Below are 13,656 nucleotides of genomic sequence, written 5' to 3' on the forward strand. Positions count from 1 at the left end.
CTCAACAGGTCTCCCTTTCCCCCGGTCGCAGTGGCCGGGGTCTGGGCGTCCCCGCTGCGGGCCACAGCGCCCCCACGGGGCACTCCGGGGCGGCTGCGGCGCGGCTTGTCCTGCGCAGGGAGCGCGCCCAGCTCTCCCGGCCGGGTGGCGGGACTTCTCCCGCTGAGGGGTCGGGCAGCGCCTCCCTCCCTCTCCCGCTGTCCTCGGAGGGGTCGAAAGCGCCGGGGCCCCGGGGCGCTGGGGGCCGCAGTGCGGGCCTGGGGAGGGCGCCTGCGCGTCGGGCAGCCAGAGCTCGGTTTGTCTGTCGGTGGGTCGGTCCGCCTGCACCTCGGGGCCGCCCGGCCGCGCAGAGCCGGGGGAAAGCGCGCCGCGCTCACCTGCAGCCGCCGGCGCCTGGGAAGCGAGGCAGCAGCGCAGTCACCCGGGTCTTTCTCGTCGGCCTCTTAGCCTCGCCGAGGGCCGCTGCTCTCCTCGGGAATCGCTCGTGGGAGGCGAGGACTGAGCCCCAGCCTCTGCCTCTATCTCCGCCGCCTCCGCCGCCTGCTCCAAGTCCCATCCCAGAGCGCTCCCCTCGCTCGCTGGCTGCCTGGGAGGCGCTGGGCAAGGGCGGGCGGCTGGGGAGGCGGTGCCGCGGCGAGGGTGGGGAGCGGGCCGGGCGGAAGGAGGGGTGTCCTCTTTGGGGATGGGGAAGGCGCGGAGAGGGAGCGGCGGCGAGGGCGGCCCTACCCTGCGGGCAGCCCCGGGAGCTGGGCACTCTGGCGGCGCACCCTGCTTGCTGCCACCTGGCTCCTCTCTGTCCGTGCCTGAGCCCAGGCGGGCATCGGACTCCAGGGGTCGGGAGCCCCAGGCTCAGAATACAGGCAGCTTGAGGGGCCTGTCGGGTGGGAGTTCGGGGAGGGGTCTTCCGGGGGAAAGGAGACATGGCAGGAATCTTATATCGAGAACTTGGGGTCATGATCTGCGGGATGCACCCACTGATGACGGGGATGGAGAAAAAAGTGGTGAGAATTGGGCTAATTGATGACAAGCGCCAAGAGCTGTCTTGCCAGTGCCCAGAGCACCCCACCAGTGCCAGTTCATATTAACAGAGCGTCCACTGGCTGGGGACCAGGCCCCGGGGTGGGGAGGAGGTAAAGATGCCAGGATGGAGAGGAGACAAAATTCCTACCCCGAGGGAGCAGGGAAAGTCTAGTTCAGACAAGACTTTTGAAATTATGAGCAGAGATATTTTCAACTTTGCAAAATGGAGGAACCTCACCTTAGATGTCCCCATGGAGCCTTGGAGGGATGCAGAAGACAGGATTGGCCAGTGACAGTCAAAGTGGCAGGCACCCCACTCTACTAGCTCCCCAGTTCCTGGAGGCTGGGGTGAGTGGCTCTACAACAGACCAGGACATCTCCTATAAAGCACCAAAATTCTGTTCCCAAACCACTAACCCAGTTCAGGTTTTAACAAACTACCAGCAGAGACAGCAGCATTAACTAGTTTCAAAACTTTTGGATGTGCCACAATCTGATAATTTGGTGCTTTGGGTGAACTTTGTTTTGTAATTAACCGTCACTCCTATTTGATGATAGAGTTGGTTTCTGAAATGTGAATAAATGCCACGTACAAAATCAATTCTTCGGAAAAGCTCCAGGAGGGGTAATTAAAATTCCAGCCATGAAGCAAGGGGTTAACATACTCGGGCCATCAGGCAACTTAATGGTACCTTAATACCAAGAAAGAATTGTGGATTCCTGTCCCTTTACCCAATACCTTAGGCCCACTGGGCACTCTTGGCTGCCTGCACTGATCAGAAATCATTTTTTTGTTATGTCTTTGGGAGGAGGTAGGTGGAGGTCAGAAAGCAGAGGAAAGTCTTCAGGAAATGTTTGGTCTCTGAAGTTTTGGATCCCATAGAAGAAAATTCTTCCTGAGTCTGGGCCAGTGAAAATCCCCTAGGAACTGGGGAAATTGAGCTACAGTTTATGGAAACTTAAATTTAAAATGTGTTGCCTTATTCCAAGACACCAGTGTGATCCAGTAATTTACCAGGAAAACAATAACAATCCCCACACCCTTCCAAATTGTAAGGAAATTGTAATTTAGTAGCTGATTCCAGTGACTCTGGTGTATGCCAATTAAAATGGGTGTTTTCCCCCCAGGGAGTTCTACTGGAATTCTTCAGAATAGTTCATCTATGTACAAAGCACACTTGGGGCCAAGTCAAATAGGTCAAATGAGTTGTTCTACCTTGTGGGATGATCTTCAGGTCTGCCAGAAAAAAATGAAGCAAAAGCAAGTTCAATGTCCTGAAATATAAAGTCAGAACAAACAATGAAATGATTTCTGGGTTACCTTCAGGATGAATTGCAAGTTGATAATTAAGGCTATAGATTAGGAAAAGGCCAAAATTGCCTTTTCTGCTAGAGGTCCTGCCATGTCCTAGATGTACAGAGAACCTTATTCAGAAGTGTGGGGTTAAGATTTTTAGTTCTGGGACTGGGCGATGGCTCACGCCTGTAATCCCAGCACTTTGGGAGGCTGAGGCGAATGGATCACTTGAGGTCAGGAGTTCTAGACCAGCCTGGTCAACATGGTGAAAACCCATCTCTACTAAAAATACAAAAGATAGCTGGGTGTGGTAGTGGGCACCTGTAATCCCAGCTACTCAAGAGGCTGTAATCCCAGCTACTCAGGAGAATTGCTTGAATTTGGGAGGCAGAGGTTGCAGTGAGCCGAGATTGTGCCACTGTACTCCAGCCTGGGCAACAAAGCTAGAGTCCATCTCAAAAAATTAAAATTAATAATAATAATAATACAAAAATTAGCTGGGTGTAGTGGCACACGCCTGTAATCTCAGCTACTCGGGAGCCTGAGGCTGGAGAATCACTTAAACACGGGAGGCAGAAGTTGCAATGAGCCGAGATCGCACCACTGCACTCCAGACTGGGTGACAGAGTGAGACCCTGTCCCAAAAAAAAAAAAACAGATTTTCAGTTCTTACATGGGCACTCATGTAAGCAGACAAAAATGAGATATGTATTATCTGAGAACTCCTAAGAGTTCACGAGTTAACTGGAATTGGTATCTGTTTAAGCTATATTTGGGACCAACTCTCAGTTCTCTGTCTCCACGGAGAGTCTATTGTGGAGTAGGGATTTGGGTCGGGGGAGTCATTTGACCCAGGCCTCACACTCGTGAACAGCCTCGAATATAGACTTTAAACATAAGCATCTCTTTGCCCCTTGTAAACATTAGAACTTTTTTGTTTTGCCTTAGAATCCTTCTTACTTGAGACCTAGCTATCTGGCCTAGAGGGCAGATTGAAATGAGACTGTCAAATCCAAAGGGGACCAGAGTACAATATAAGGAAACTGAAGAACAGACATGTTGCCTCACAGACCTATAACCTAAAATAAAGCTCTACTGAATGCATGAGGAGACATGTAAAATTGCAATGTCATCTCACGTGCACTGTTTCCCTAGGTGACAGACAGTGTTTGAGTCCCATGTAAACTATTGGAGCTCCTCCCCGTCTCCCTCAAGCAGAAGGGCAGGAAAGGAAACATCTTCATATCCGGCCAGCTGCCAATTTGTTGGAGCTGGAGTTGCAGGGTTAAGGGAATGTTGCAAGGTAGTGGATGAGCTTGGACTCCAGCCCAGGGAGGGGAACCCTGTAGGCAGGGCAGTGCTCCCTTTGGGATACCCCATCTACATGGACAGCTGGGTCCATGTCCAGAGGGTTCCTTTGAGGACAGGCTGACTGATGGCACCATTGTCCTAGGTGGCATAATTTCTTATTTTTTATTTTTTGGCATATGAAAATTTATTACTACAGTGTTTTCATCATTAAAATTTATGATCTTGGTCTTTCCTTCTTGCCTTTGTATAGGGCCAAAAGAAAGACATAGGCTACTTTGACAACCCAAAAGCGGACTCCAGAAATATAACCAACAGCATGACCTTTTTGACCAAATCCAGCAACCACAACTTTATCGTTTTCCTCAGTAAAGTTCAAGCAATCATCATTGAGTACAAAGGCTGTGATTTTCTTGCCATCCTTGATCCACTGGACCCTGACACACTTCCTAATGGCAGAATTTGGCTTTTTGGCTTCAACTCCTACTTTTTCCAGCACAATTCCTTTTGCATGAAAAGTACCTCCAAAAGGGTTGGCCTTCAGGGCTGTGCCCAGATGGGCTTTCTTGTACTGTATCATGCCACTTCTGATCTCATCGGTGACTACAGAGCCTCCTAGCAGTACGAAGTCCACGACACTTGCCCATCCTGCCAGTGCTACAGGCCTGAGCAAAAGAGAGAAGCAGCTGTCGCAGGTGAAATCATTTCTAAATAAACATATCCCATCTTGGAAAGACAGGATGAAAGTGATCAGGAAAAAACTACAGCAAGTTGAAAATTTGTTCAGGAAAACAATGCTCATTTCAAAGGGTACTCAAATGGTTTTATGTGATCTTGACTTGGATCACGAGCTCCTGAGGACAAGGACTGGGCCTTTTGCTTGTTAATAGATCTTGCCCTATGCCATGCTGTAGAAGGGACTGGGTTACTGGCTTTAACCTGGATTTTAGAGCCTTGTAGTTTTGTGGAATCAGACTGATGCAGCTTCCTATCAAGGATGAGGTAAGGCCTGGTACAGTGGCTCATGTCTGTCATGTCAGCCCTTTGGGAGACCTAGGCAGGAGGATCACTTGAGCCCAGGAGTTCGAGACCAGCCTGAGCAACACAGTGAAACCCCATCTCCGCAAAAAATTTAAAAATTAGCTGGAGCTGGGCGCGGTGGCTCACGCCTGTAATCCCAGCACTTTGGGAGGCCGAGGCGGGCAGATCACAAGGTCAGGAGATCGAGACCATCCTGGCTAACACTGTGAAACCCCGTCTCTACTAAAAATACAAAAAATTAGCCGGGCGAGGCGGCGGGCGCCTGTAGTCCCAGCTACTCGGGAGGCTGAGGCAGGAGAATGGCGTGAACCCGGGAGGCGGAGCTTGCAGTGAGCCGAGATCGCGCCACTGCACTCCAGCCTGGGCGACTAAGCAAGACTCTGTCTCAAAAAAAAAAAAAAAAAAAAAAAAATAGCTGGATGTGGTGACATGTGCCTGTAGTCCCAGCTATTTGGGAGGCTGAGATGGGAGGATCACTTGAGCTGGGGAGGTCAAGGCTGCTGTGAGCTGTGATTGCACCACTGTACTCCAGATTCCAGCCTAAGCAACAGAGCAAGACCCTGTCTCAGATTTTAAAAAAGAGAGATAATAGGCAGTCACGGTGGTGCATAGCTATAGTCCTAGCTACTTGAGAAGCTGAGACAAGAGGATCCCTTGAGCCCAGGAGTGTGAGCCTGGCTTGGGCAACACAGCAAGACCCCATCTCTACCAAAAAAAAAATAATAATAATGTTAAAGAATGAGAGAATAGAGTGAAGTGGGGAGCCTTAATGCATACGCAATAGTAAGTACAAATATGATTTGTTTTCTTGGATACTGACAAGGCTGAAACACTGCCTGTCTACCTGCAGACTGTCATCCAGAGGAGAGTGGCATGACCACGGCTCACTGCAGCCTCAAACTCCTTGGCTCAAGTGATCCTCCCACCTCAGCCTCTCTGAGTAACTGGGATTACAGACATGCGCCACCATGCAGACATAGACTCATTAATATCCTTGACAGAAGGTAGTTGGTTGAGTGTCACAAGGATGAGGCTATCGGCTTCTAATAGCAGACCACTTTGTGCCAATTTCTAGGTTAGTGAAACTACCTGCAGACTAGGTTTCACTTTGGAAGTGGAGGATGGACCTGCTATTTATGGAAGCATCGCTCAGCAACACAGATTGCTGCTGCTTTCATTCCTAAACCTAGAAATTGGCACAAAGTGCTCTGCTATTAGAAGCCGATAGCCTCATCCTTGTGATACTCAACTAACTACCTTCTGTCAAGGATATTAGTGGCCGGGCGCGGTGGCTCAAGCCTGTAATCCCAGCACTTTGGGAGGCCGAGACGGGCGGATCACGAGGTCAGGGGATCGAGACCATCCTGGCTAACACGGTGAAACCCCGTCTCTACTAAAAATACAAAAAACTAGCCGGGCGAGGTGGCGGGCGCCTGTAGTCCCAGCTACTCAGGAGGCTGAGGCAGGAGAATGGCGCAAACCCGGGAGGCGGAGCTTGCAGTGAGCTGAGATCCGGCCACTGCACTCTAGCCCGGGCTACAGAGCAAGACTCCGTCTCAAAAAAAAAAAAAAAAAAAAAAAAAAAAAAAGGATATTAGTAAGTCTATGTCTGCATGGTGGCGCACGTCTGTAATCCCAGTTACTCAGAGAGGCTGAGGTGGGAGGATCACTTGAGCCAAGGAGTTTGAGGCTGCAGTGAGCCGTGGTCATGCCACTCTCCCCTGGATGACAATATGAGACAGTATCTGAAGAAAAAAAAAAATCATTTCCACTGCAGAAATTACCTGCAGTGGGAATTTCTGTGCTTGAGTCTACGCTACCTGCCACAGAGGAATTTATATTGCTTTTACTATTGGAATTTTGTGATCTTCTTATAAAGGATGAAAGACAAACAAGGTTTATGATGCATGGTCTTACAGGGATTTCATTTAAATCTGAAGTGACCAGGAAGTAGGTGAACAGGTCACTATCTTTAAGTTGCATATTAGCTGTTGAGAATTTTCCCCCCATTTATCCAAGGTCTCAGGGTTCCACCAGTGTCTTAGATTTGGTCATTTATTGCTTTAACAATGATTTACTAGGAAAGGGAAAAGAGAAAGCTCCTAAGAGGAGACACATCTAGCAATTTAATTGTGGATTCAGATTCCTACTGAATTAAGCTCACATGAATGGGACTTGATCACAAGAATAGTCAGAACTAAGAATGCTGGTTTCCTTTTGATTTCAAATTTAGGCAGACTATTAGGTAGCCTCTCATCTTAGCAGGACTTTAATCTTTCTTCGGAAAGCAATCCTTTTATGACTGTGTTGCTATTATCACCTTTACAACTTTCTTGTAAGAGTCAAGACACTCCCCTAAAAGACCCCCAGCCCAGCACACACTACTCCAGCTGTGGCTTTGGCAGGGTTGCTGGAGCAGTGACTTTCCCACGGTCTCCTTGCATCATCTCTTTAGGAATGAATGAATTTTTTTCTTTTTTCTTTTTTTTTTTTGTTTTCTTTTCCCTTTTTTTTTTTTTTTTTTTTTTTTTTTTTGGAGACAGGGTCTCAATCTGTTGTCCAAGCTAGAGTGCAGTGGTACAGTCATGACTTACTGCAGCGTCAACCTTTCAGGCTCAGGTGATTCTCCCACCTCAGCCTCCTGGGTGGCTGGGACCACAGGCATGTGCCACCACGCCTGGCTAATTTTTGTATTTTTAATAGAGACAGGGTTTTGCCATGTTGGCCAGGCTGGTCTTGAACTCCTGACCTCAAATGATCTGCCCACCTTGGCCTCCCAAAGTGCTGGGATCACAGGCGTGAGCCACCACGCCCGGTGGAATGGAATTTTTTTCTAGTAGGCGCTTCTGAGTTGTCTCTGGGGAACTTGAGCTCCACTGAGTTGCTTTTAAAAATTTGTTGCAGTCACTGGGATGGGATTACAGCTGGCTTTAATTTTCCTTATGTGCTTATTTTATTTTATTCTAGTAAATATGTTTTGAGTTCCTTCTATCTACCAGATATATGCCATACACAAACAGAGCAATACGTAACACATAGACTCTCTGAGTTGATAATCTACTGGCGGACTATCAACAAGAAAAGCAGTAACCATAGAGCAGAAGATATACCTTGATTGGGGATGCTGAGGATGCCATGGAAGAACATAAAATGAATGCCACCCAGGGCCAGGCACGGTGGCTCATGCTGTAATCCCAGCACTTTGGGAGGCCAAAGGGATTGGATCACTTGAGGCCAGGAATTCAAGACCAGCCTGGCCAACATGGCAAAACCCCATCTCTACTAAAAATACAAAAATTAGCTGGGCATGGTGGTGCACACCTGTGGTCCCAGCTACTCGGGAGGCTGAGGCGGGAGGATCACTTGAACCGGGAGGCAGAGGTTTCAGTGAGCCGAGATTGCACCACTGTACTCCAACCTGGGTGACAGAGCGAGAGACTCCATCTCAAAAAAAAAAAAAAAAAAAAAGAATGCCAGTAGTAGGCCATAGGCTTCTAGAAGGAAGTCATTTTCACATGGAGACCAAAAGGATGAGTTATTGGCTTTATTTTCTGTTCTTACTTGCGATCCATTACTTACATCATTTTATTAAAACCTACAAGTTTGCAATGTGTCTTGATGCCCAGCTCATACCTGGATTTTCTATTAAGATGTTTAAGGAAGTTTAACTCTCAGGGACACAGATGATACAGTGCATTAACTTCAACAGGGAAGAAAAAAAAAAAAAAAGCCTACACTCCCCTGGGAAGTGACTGCTCTTTTCTGTCTCTATTGGATAGGTGAGGAAATAGACAGCGATACTGGCTTTCTGGGGCAGGGGCAGGGAAGGAAGCTGGGTTGTAAGGTGGCCCTAGACTATTCCTCCAAGACAGTACAAATTATGTCATTGTTCTACTTACTTACTAGCCTGAATTATGCTTGAAATTTAATATGTATATTCTTCTCAACAAAGATAGTTTAAAATGGTGCCCAATTTCCTCAAAAGGAAATTGCTCCCTTAAAAACAACCACTCTAAAAGGTCCACCTCTGTTGATCCCTCTTCTTGCCTGAATACATTCTTTGTAACAATGAAAAGCTGATATTTGCAGAGCATTTTCCAGTCTAATTAAATGGGAAACTGACAGTTTTACTTATTTAACACGAACCTCAAGTTGAAGATTCACCCCAAGTTTACAGTTTACACAGCTTTGTATAACCTGCTTTCCTTCTTGGGATGTATTCAATCAAATTAGTAGAAATTGATGGTTGTTAAGAAGCAGCAAGAAGTTATATGTACAGAATTCTGAAATTCTCGATGTCTCAAAGAAATGCATTACCTACTTTGATGTATTCAATCTGCATTTAAGTCCTCTGCCACTTACTATATGACTTTGGCCCAGTTATTTACCTCTAAAACCCTCCGTTTCCTCACCTGTAAAATGGGGAGAGAGTTAACAATATATCTAAGCATGCCTGCATACAGGAAGGGCTCGATAAATGGTAAATGTTTTTCTACCTTATAAAAGGGTAGAAGCTGCAGGGAAAGAAAGAGGGGCGAGGAGAAGAGGACCTGTGATCTTAAGTCAGGAAGGCAGGAATGACAGGGAGGGCACCAAAGGACACACATTAAATCAACAGGAGCAGATCTCGGGGAAAGAGAGGACAATTTTCCGTTTTAGGCACAATGAATATGAAATGTCAACTGATTGTCAAGATAGAGAAGACTGGGATTTAGAGCTGCTATTATTTTTTTACTGAAGGCAACTAAATGTAGGAAAGGTAAATTTAATAAAAGACCTACAGTTAAAAACAAGTCAAGGAACACCCTGCGAAGTAAAATAGAGAAAGAGTGTAATTAGAAATACATTCCTTGGCCAGGCATGGTGGCTCATGCCTATAATCCCAACAGGCTGAGGCAGAGGATCACTTGAGCCAAGGGGTTCAAGACCAGCCTGGGCAATATAGCGAGATCCTGTCTCTGAATTAAAAAAAAAGAAAAAAAAAGAAATACATTCCTTTAGTTAAAATGAATAAAATGGGTATCACACAAAGGCCACCACACTGGGTGCAAGGGGTGTCCCTGCCACATGAGACAACATGGTCCTTTATGCTGTTGCTGGTCACAGACAGCAGACCCATTGCTCCTTGTCTTCCCAGAGCCAGGGCTTTCCTTAGGCACAGGTAAAGACTCATCTGCTCCTGAGCAGGCCTAGCTTGGACATCCCCATCTACGAGCCCAGAAATTGGAACGTGTCACTTGGATAGCAGGGGCTGAGACACTGCAGCCCAGACCTGTGACTAGTAAGTAGCAGCCAGGATGATGTCACACTCAATCCTAGCCTTTCCTGAGAAACGCAGCTCCAACCCTCATTGCTGGTGAACGATGTGCATCCTACCCTCAATCACACAGTTCTTACAAAACTATCTTTGCTCTATTGAAACAATATACTTGCTACATGTTGACATACATCAAGGGATACATAATTTTTAATTCCTGGGTGAAGAGGTTTCCATCTTAATAAAAGTTGTGTTTACACTGTTAATGACTTTGGAAGAAAAAAAAAAAAAGGCTGGGCACCACGGCTCACTGTAATCCCAGCACTTTGGGAGGCCGAGGCGGGTGGATCATAAGGTCAAGAGATCAAGACCATCCTGGCCAACATAGTGAAACCCCGTCTCTACTAAAAATACGAAAATTAGCTGGGCGTGTTGGTGCGTGTCTGTAGTACCAGCTACTTGGGAGGCTGAAGCAGGAGAATTGCTTGAACTGGGGAGGCGGAGGTTGCAGTGAGCTGAGATCATGCCACTGCACTCCAGCCTGAAGACAGGGCAAGACTCCATCTCAAACAAACAAACAAACAAAACAAACTGTATCTACTTCTGCCGCTCCTGGTTTGGTGCAGACTTGATACCTCTTTTGTGAAGCAGCAGCTGAGATGCTGGCCATGGCCAACAAAAAGCCCAAGGAAAGAGTTAAGACAGGGCCAGGGTGGTGGCTCACGCCTGTAATCCCAGCACTTTGGGAGGCTGAGGCGGACAGATCGCGCTGCCTGACGTCGGGAGTTCAAGACCAGCCTGGCCAGCATGGTGAAACTCTGTCTCTACTAAAAATACAAAAATTAGCCGGGCATGATAGCAGGTGCCTGTAATCCCAGCTACTCAGGAAGCTGAGGCAGGAGAATCGCTTGAATCCAAGAGACAGAGGTTGCAGTGAGCCGAAATCGTGCCATTGCACTCCAGCCTGGACAACAGGGTAAGACTCACTCCATCTCAAAAAAAAAGAGTCAAGACAGAACAATGATCATATTAATTAGAAGGTAGCAGGGAAGGATGGTTCTGTGATGCAAGTTTAATTTTTGCATATATGTATATTTTTTGAGATGGAGTCTCGCTCTGTCACCCAGGCTGGAGTGCAGTGGTGCAATCTCAGCTCACTGCAACTGCTGTCTCCTGGGTTCAAGTGATTCTCCTACCTCAGCTTCCCAAGTAGCTGGGACTATAGGCACGCACCACCACCCCGGGCTAATTTTTGTATTTTTAGTAGAGACGGGGTTTCACCACGTTGTCCAGGCTGGTCTCGAACTCCTGACCTCAAGTGATTCACCCACCTTGGCCTCCCAAAGTGCTGGGATTACAGGCATGAACCACTGCTCTTAGCCTGTGGTGCAGTTTAAGGGGCATACGCCACTCAGTAAACTAGGCCAGGTGTGGTTGCTCACCCCTGTAATCCCAGCACTTTGGGAGGCCAAAGTGGAGAGATCACCTGAGGCCAGGAGTTCGAGACCAGCCTGGCCAACATGGTGAAACTCTGTCTCTACTAAAAATACAAAAATTAGTCGGGCGTGGTGGCACGCCCCTGTAATCCCAGCTATTCGGAAGGCTGAGGCACGAGAATTGCCTAAACTTCGGAGGTGAAGGTTGCAATGAGCCGAGATCGTGCCACTGCACTCCATCCTAGGTGATAGAGCGAGACTCTGTCTCAAAACAAACAAACAAACAACAACAACAACAAACACAAAAAGGAAAGAGGCATACATCTTAGTAAACTACTGGAAGCCTATTGTGAAGGACAGGGTTTGTCAATGAGGCAGATCAGATTCCAATTTGATAGGCAACCAATGAAACAGACACAGTTGCACAGGTGGAAAAGGAGGATGAAGATACAACTGAGGTGTTGCAGCAGCAGACAGGAGGTGTCTACTGAAAAGGGAACCTGCTTCTTTACTCCAGAACTCTGTTCTTACAGACCAAGATTATATTCCCAATTAGAAAACTGCAATGTGGTTCCACCATATCCTGACTACTACAGTATAGGTTTCTCTATTCCTTCATTTCCTCCTTCCCCATTGCTTTACTGTACATCAAGTAATTGCTACGTGTGCATAAGCATGTTCACTTTTTTCTTTTTGAGACAGGGTGGAGTGCAATGGCACAATCTTAGCTCACTGCAACCTCCATCTCCCGGGCTCAAGCAATTCTCCCAGCTCAGGCTCTTGAGTAGCTGGGACTAGAGGCCACCCATCATAATGGCTAATTTTTTTTTTTGTATTTTTTGTAGAGACGAGGTTTTGTCATGTTGCCTAAGCTAGTCTCGAACTCATGAGCTCAAGTGATCCACATACCTCCCAAAGTGCAGGGATTATGGGCATGAGACAGAGCGCCCCACCTGTTGTGTTTTTTGTTTTTTGTTTTTGTTTTTGAGACGGAGTCTTGCTCTGTCGCCCAGGCTGGAGTGCAGTGGCGCGATCTCAGCTCACTGCAAGCTCCACCTCCCGAGTAGCTGGGACTACAGCTGCCTACCACCACGCCCGGCTAATTTTTTACGTATTTTTAGTACAGATGAGGTTTCACCGTGTTAGCCAGGATGGCATCGATCTCCTGACCTCATGATCTGCCCCCCTTGGCTCCCAAAGTGCTGGGATTACAGGCGCGAGACACCGTGCCCAGCCCCAACCTGTCGCGTTTTTTAAAAACTAAATAGCTGGTATGTTTTGATTGACATCAAGTGGAAATGGGATGGGGAAAAATATTGTGTCAGTGAAAATACACCCTTTCTCCATTAGTGGCATGCTCATTCAACTCTATATTCCAGCAAGTTATTTTGTTCTTGTTTAAACAACAACAAAAACAAAAATCCTTGCATACCTTTTCAACTGGAGAATTTTAATTGTAAAACCAATGACAATTTTATAACTTTCTTGTACGTAGCTGTTACAAGTAAGGCAATCTGTCTTTAAGTAGGAATAAATTACTCTAAAAAAGGAATCCTATCTAGATAGTTTTCCCTTCAAGCCAAGCATCTTGTTGTTTAAATAAACTTTTTAAAAGTTTATCTAAGTTTTAGGTGGAATAAAACAAAACTTGAGTCTGTTGTTGTGCTCTTTTAAGCCAAATTCTTCATTCTAAAGCATCAGCTGCTCTCGCTGGTAAGTGTCACATAGATGAGTATATGGTGCTAAGACTTTAACTTTTTCTGGGTTGGCCAAGCCACAGCTTCTTGCTTGCTGTCTTGGTACTTTAGTCAGCAGAAGGCCTGCGTGGGCTTCTGGGCAGAAGGTTGCAGATCTGGCTGGTTTCCATACACCATGAGCCATTTGGCAGAAAACTTGGCCAGGGTACAGAAACACTAAGTGATTCCATGGGTGTGGAGACATCCTTGCAATCCTCCTTTTTCCTTCCCTTTTAACACATGTATCTGAGCTGCCAAAAGCCCCTTTTATAAGGGCCATGGGCACTGTTTTTGGTGTTTGTTAGGTCTGAAGAGGGACCCTTGAAAAGCCTTAGCCTGCACTTTCCGCTGGCAGTTCTTTTGCATGAGTTGCTCTTTCAACACCTTGGCCAAGACACCTGCCCTCTCCCCTCCAGAACCCGAGACTGCCCACGTGACCAGCACCAATGCAGTTTAATGGTATTTAAGTCAGTTTCCAGACTGGCTGCAAAACCTAAACACATCTCTAAAAATCAAAGAGAGAAAGTATATGTGTTTATAGTCTCATTAGTTTTCCTCTGT

The 13,656-nt window shown here is 46.9% G+C and overlaps 2 protein-coding genes and 1 pseudogene across 2 annotated transcripts in view; all 3 read right to left on the reverse strand.

The window, feature by feature from the left end:
- MATN2 (matrilin 2) overlaps positions 1-382 on the reverse strand; it is a 167,977-nt gene extending 167,595 nt beyond the window's left edge. Inside the window, exon 1 of the mRNA XM_050800488.1 lies at positions 378-382. The gene's annotated coding sequence lies outside the window, so the exon portion shown is untranslated. The remainder of the gene's footprint in view (positions 1-377) is intronic.
- The window catches only part of ERICH5 (glutamate rich 5), a 700,842-nt gene that overhangs the window by 221,682 nt on the left and 465,504 nt on the right, over positions 1-13,656 (reverse strand). The window lies entirely within an intron of this gene.
- LOC126960843 (40S ribosomal protein S23-like) lies at positions 3,832-4,272 on the reverse strand (annotated as a pseudogene).

The sequence above is a fragment of the Macaca thibetana genome, chromosome 8 (genome assembly GCF_024542745.1).
Source record: "Macaca thibetana thibetana isolate TM-01 chromosome 8, ASM2454274v1, whole genome shotgun sequence".
NCBI classification, from domain to species: Eukaryota; Metazoa; Chordata; class Mammalia; order Primates; family Cercopithecidae; genus Macaca; species Macaca thibetana.